Source organism: Suricata suricatta, chromosome 7 (genome assembly GCF_006229205.1).
Source record: "Suricata suricatta isolate VVHF042 chromosome 7, meerkat_22Aug2017_6uvM2_HiC, whole genome shotgun sequence".
Classification (NCBI taxonomy): domain Eukaryota; kingdom Metazoa; phylum Chordata; class Mammalia; order Carnivora; family Herpestidae; genus Suricata; species Suricata suricatta.
Genome location: NC_043706.1, coordinates 23,361,315 through 23,367,254, shown reverse-complemented (window position 1 = coordinate 23,367,254; position 5,940 = coordinate 23,361,315). Strand labels below are relative to the sequence as shown.

The 5,940-nt window shown below is 41.1% G+C and overlaps 1 protein-coding gene across 3 annotated transcripts in view; it reads left to right on the top strand.

Annotated features, from left to right (window-relative positions):
• Nucleotides 1–1,030: 1,030 nt before the first annotated feature.
• CDYL (chromodomain Y like) overlaps nt 1,031–5,940 on the top strand; it is a 244,528-nt gene continuing 239,618 nt past the window's right edge. For 2 of the 3 annotated variants that reach the window (XM_029944263.1, XM_029944260.1), the window contains exon 1: nt 1,031–1,194. The gene's annotated coding sequence lies outside the window, so the exon portion shown is untranslated. Of the gene's footprint in view, nt 1,195–4,355; nt 4,557–5,940 lie in introns of all 3 variants that reach the window. The other variant, XM_029944261.1, reaches the window with a different exon arrangement.

The following is a 5,940-nucleotide window of genomic DNA, read 5'->3' as shown; positions in this document are numbered from 1 at the left end:
GACATACCATGAGTGGGGGAGGAGCAGAGAGAAAGGAAGACACAGACTCAGAAGCAGGCTCCAGGCTTCATGCTATAAGCACAGAGCCCGCTGTGGGGCTTGAACTCACGGACCACAATATCATGAACTGAGCTGAACTTGGACACTTAGCTAACTGAGTAACCCAGGCCCCACCCCCCCCAACTTTATGCTTGAGTCCTGGACCCAAATTTTCAACTACCAGCTGGAAATCTGCACCTAGTTGGCTCACAGGTGTTTTAAATTTCATCATCTCAAAACTGAAAGATGATCCCCTACAAATCTGTTCTTCTGCACTTCAATCTTTCTGTTCCTTCATGAGAAAAATATATTGGAAATTATGATATCCACACAGAGCACTATCATAGTATTATTGCTGAGTATCACCGCCCCCTAGACTCAGCTTAAAGTCTCCATCCTACTTCACTGTCCCCAGTGCCTATTTTACTAGTTCTGAACTTAGGAGACTATTTATAATCACAAGTTACAGTGTCCCATCCACAGATTGGGAAAGCACTGCTCTGGATATAATATTTTCTCAATTAAATTAGACCAAGGGAGTGCAGTAGCACATGGAACAGTCCCTTCAAAACTACTTTCACAGGGCCGTGCTTGTTGTGATGGTCTCAGATTCCCGAAGGATGCTACAAGAGGCAGGATGTCCAGTACAGTCAAAATTGCTCTTGCTTGGGTGGCTCAGTCAGTTAAGCGTCCGACTTCAGCTCAAGTCATGATCTCATAGTCTGTGGGTTCGAGCCCCGAGTCAGGCTCTGTACTGACAGCTCAGAGCCTGGAGCCTGCTTTGAATTCTGTGTCTCCCTCTCTCTCTCTGCCCCCTCCTCTGTCCAATCTCTGTCTCTGCCTCTCTCTCTCTCTCTCTCTCTCAGAATAAAATAAAGACATTAAAAATTTTTTTAATTGCTCTCATGCTCACGACAGAGGTGTCATAAAGATGCTCATATTACATCACAGAGTGGCCTTTATGAGTCAGAGTTCCTGCCCAATGAGGAAACAACCACAGGAGAGGCAGACTAGAGGCTCAGCAGAGGGAAACATATGTTGGCTTCAGTGACCCACTTGTTCCTTGAGAAAACCTATTTCTACCTAAGAGCAACGCCAGAGGGCTATGGACTTTAAACAACATTCTGAACAGACCCATCTCAGGGGACAAAGCAGGTAGGGAAGGAAAGGAAGCTATGGGAGGGGAGAGGAAATCACTCACCATCCCTGCTTCAACCAAACTTCCACTCACCTGCTGTTCAGATGGAGCTGCTGTGTTTTCAAACAAAAGATTCCATCTGAACAAAGGGTTCAGTAACTTTAATAGACTTTTTTAAGTTTTTAAATTTTTATTTCCTTAAGGTTTTTATTATAATTCCAGTTAGTTAACATACAGTGTTATATTAGTTTCAGGTGTACAATGTAGTGATTCAACAGCTCCATACATCACCCAGTGCTCATCACTCCGTAATCCCATCACCTGTTTAGCCCGTCCCCCCACCTCCTCACCTCTGGTAGCCGTCAGTTTGTTTTCTATAGTTTAAGAGTCTGTTTCTTGATTTCTCTCTCTTTCTCTCTCTCTCTCTCTCTCTCTCTCTCTCTCTCTCTCTCTCTGTCTCTCTCTTATTTTCCCCCTTGTTTTTTTGTTTTGTTTTTTGTTTCTCAAATTCCATATTTGAGTGAAAGCATATGGTATTTGTCTTTCTCTGACTGATTTATTTTGCTTAGCATTATACTCTCTAGCTCCATCCATGCTGTTGCAAAAGGAGAGATTTCATTTTTTTAATGGCTGAATAATACTCCATTGTACATTGTGGAGTTATTTCTAGAGAGTGTATCGTAAGCCCTGGAGGCTGAACGGGGAAATAGCTGAAATGTCAGCAAAAAGAGTTCTAAAACTGCTATTGTACAGGGCGCCTGGGGGCTCAATCGGTTAAGCCTCTGACTTCGGCTCAGGTCATAATCTCACGGTTTGTGTGTTCGAGGCTCACATCAGGCTCTGTGCTGACAGCTCAGAGCCTGGAGCCTGCTTCAGATTCTGTGTCTCCCTCTCTCTCTGCCCCTCCCCCACTCATGCTCTGTTTCTGTCTCAATAATACATAAACATAAAAAAAAAATTTTAACTACTATTGTAGGGAAGCAGAGCCTGGCAAAACTGATTGGGGACAGACCGCAGAAAGCCTTGAATTCTAAACCATATCATCCAGATTTTCACTTCAGGCCTAAGGGAAATTCCCTGCAAGGATCTGTGGAAGGAGAATAATGGTGAGAGTAATGTTTAAAAGATTAAATTCTGGAGACGAGAATTGAGATATAAAATGTAGGCACCAAATGCCAGGTATTTTATATGAACCTGAATTAGAATTTTTAAAAGAGACATTTCAAAAGAAGAAAATTCTGGACTTTATAACAATTAGCCATAGATTTGATTAAACTAGGCAAGGTGGTCAGATAAGGTCCCAAGAAAGAAAGAAAGGTAAAAGAAAGGTAGAAGTCCAAAATTATGTCCAGATTTTAGGTCAAATTACTAAAATGATTGTATCATTAACAGATATTGGCCATATCTTAGACCATTTGAGTTACTCTAACAGAATACCAGAGACTGGGTAGGTTACACAGCAAACTCATCTCACAGTTCTGAAAGCTGGGAAATCTAAGATCAAGGCACCAGCAGATTTGGCGTTTGGAGAGAGCTCACTTCCTGCATCATAGACAGCTGCCTTCTCACTGTGCCCTCACGTGGCAGAAGGGATGAGGAAGCTCTCAGGGGTCATCTTTAGAAGGGCACCAGTCCCTTTTATGAGGGCTCCACCCTTATGACCTAATCACATCCCAAAAGCCTCACCTTCTAAACCATTGGGGGCTAGATTTCAAAATATGAATTTTGGGGAAATAAATATTCCATCCAAGCAAGTCAGATATAAATAGATGGAGAAATGATGAGGTGTCTTCTTTTAGATCTATGGAGTTGAATTGACAAGAGAACACCATGGTCACCCCCTTACAGGCAGTCTGTCTTAACTCCTATTGATTCACATTATTATTTATATTTCATCACCAAGAACTATCTGCTTCCTAAGTCTTTGGTTTGTTTCTATCTCTAGTATATCAACATAACTCAAACTACTATCACCTCTTGCCTGAACTAGTCCCAAAACTACTCTGGCCCTTCTCTAATCTTGTCTTTACACGGCAGTCATGTGATCTTTTCAAAACAAAAATCTGATTTATTTTACCTCCCCACTTTAAAAAAATTTTCGATGTCATCCTAATGATCTTAGGGTCTTTCTCCTAAAATTTATGCCAGCTAGATACCTTATCTATCTCTCCAGCCTCACTTTATGAAGTGCTAGTTATATTTTAAGTAGTTCCATGCTCTGCCTTTGGTTCATAAGGCTGAATCCTCTCCACCCACCTTGCAATCTCCAACTCCTCACCCTGCCAGGGTTAGCTTCCGTTCTTCCTCCCAATATGATATCAGGAATCTCTTCCCTGGGACCTTATCTGACCACCTTGCCTAGTTTAATTCCCCCAATCATGGAACCATGTACCTCAAGTCAAGACAAAACAGGAATATGGAGGCCTGCTGAGAACAAAACAAGGTATAAAGGATATTCTGCTGCTTTTTAAGGTCTGATGGCAGTTATCTTCTTGTAATAACATGATAGGTGACCAGAATAAGTCCTCTGGGTGGCATGTATTTGCCCCATGAAGTGGACTGTCCAGGAAACATGAGCAAGAATTCTATGCAACCCATTCTGGTGTCCATTGTTATAGCTACTAATCATGCTAGAGGAATGATATCATGGTTTCCTGTTTATTCTACGCTGCCTGGAAGTTCCTGGTGTTATTAAAAAAAAAAAAAAAGACGAAGAAGAAGAAGCAGCACCTGAGTCTAGGGATTTGTATTAATAATGAGCTCTAGACCAGGAGGTGGCTGTGGATCCCAGGCCAGAAGATCCTAAAAGAAATATAAACACCATGAACTGTCCTACCAGCCGCCGCCCCAGTGGAACACCTGTGGTTGAGAGCTCTGTACCCTGCAGTCAACTGAAGACTTCTAACTTTTCCTAAAATGCTGCTACCACTAAAACCACTGAGTCAGCTAGAAGACAAGGAAGAAAAGGCTACAGAAAGCTTCCAAAAATTTCCTTAAGAGATGAATCAGAGAAGTGAGGTTGCATTAATCTCTGTGGGAAATAACTCAAAGTAGGCCTGAATCAATGTTTGCTTATCGATGAATAAACAAACATTAACTAAAACCAAGCACATCACCAACCCCTCTAAATCAAATCTTCCACCTGCTCTCCACACTCTGCCTTTCCACATTTTCCCAGGCTTCTAGGCCCAGGGATGCCACTGGAGACTCACCTTCCCAATGCATAGTCCTACTTATGCCACTGCCTGGAGCAAAAGCCTGCCATGGCCCCCACCGCCTAAACCGATGATTTGAAACTTTAGCTGTACATCAGAACCACCTTGAAAAGGGTGCTTTTCAAACATGCAGAGACTATATGTTCTCAACCTTGAAGATTCTGGTGAGTAAAATAGGAAATGAACTATTCCCTCTTACATCCTTATTATGTGCCAAGCATTATATTACCCTATTTCCTTTTCACATTCTTCTAGAGTTGTATAGTCCTACCATGGTTGAAGATGAGAAAATAAAGCTCTAAGACAGAAGTAATTGGTCCAAGATCATGTAGTTGGCAAATGGTGAAACTATAATTCGATGACAACAAGTCTGTCGATTTTTTTATTGTACCATATGAGCTCTGGCCATCCAAATCCCTTATCTGGGCATTTAAGACCTTAAAAAATCTGACTTCTAAACTGGGTAAATACTAATAAATAGTAATTAAAAAGTTACTATTATCCTCACCACACTTGCTATTTTGCTTTTATGACAGTAATCCTAATGGTGTAAAGTGGTAACTCATTTGTTTTCAATCTCGCTTGTTCATCAGTGTATTTAGTTTTTCTTATTATTTTTTTTAACTTTTTTAACATTTATTCATTTTTGAGAGACAGAAAGAGACAGAGTGTGAGGGGGTAGGGGCAGAGAGAGAGGGAGACACAGAATCCAAAGCAGGCTCCAGGCTCTGAGCTGTCAGCAGAGAGCCTGACATGGGGCTTGAACCCACAAACCATGAGATCATGACCTGAGCCAAAGTTGGACACTTAACTGACTGAGCCACCCAGGTTCCCCTTTCATTTATTTTTTTTTTATCATCAGCATATTTATTTAAAGCTACAACTTTGCCTTTAAGAGTTGCTTTAGCTGTGTTACACAAATCCTATTATCAGTTCTAAATATTTTTTAAACAGAGTGTCATTTAATCATATACTACCTAGTTTCTGGACATGTGGGATTTTATTTTAGCTATCTTTTAAAAGATATGGATTTCACACCTGCATTGTAGTTAGAGGACATTATCTGAATGGGACTGATTCTTTGGAACTTATGGAATTCTATTACAAATGCACTACATATGTTTAAAAAGAAAGTTTTCTGTTTATGTTGGGTATACATATATTATTTAAATTGTATATTCTGCTTATGCATATCATGCTCTTTTTAATGTCTATTTGATCCACAGTTCTTGGAGATGCCTGTTAAAACATTTCCAACTACAGTTGGTAATTTATGTATATTTTTCTGTTTATTTAATACAGTCCATTAGTGTCGTAACCCGAACTCAGGGCGTTACTTTACTGAGCCCCGCGTTGAAGTGCCAATTGACATAACCCGGCAGGGCAGAGAGGAGAATCGTGGTGGGTCCTTCTCCTGAGGGAGGGAGAGAAAAAGGGGGCAGGAGAGGGAGACGCAAAGAGTAAAGACAGAACTCACAGTTCTCCGATCAGGCGAAAGAGAGCGTTTATTCAAAGAACTGTTCTTTATATAGTCTTGGGGGGGGGGGG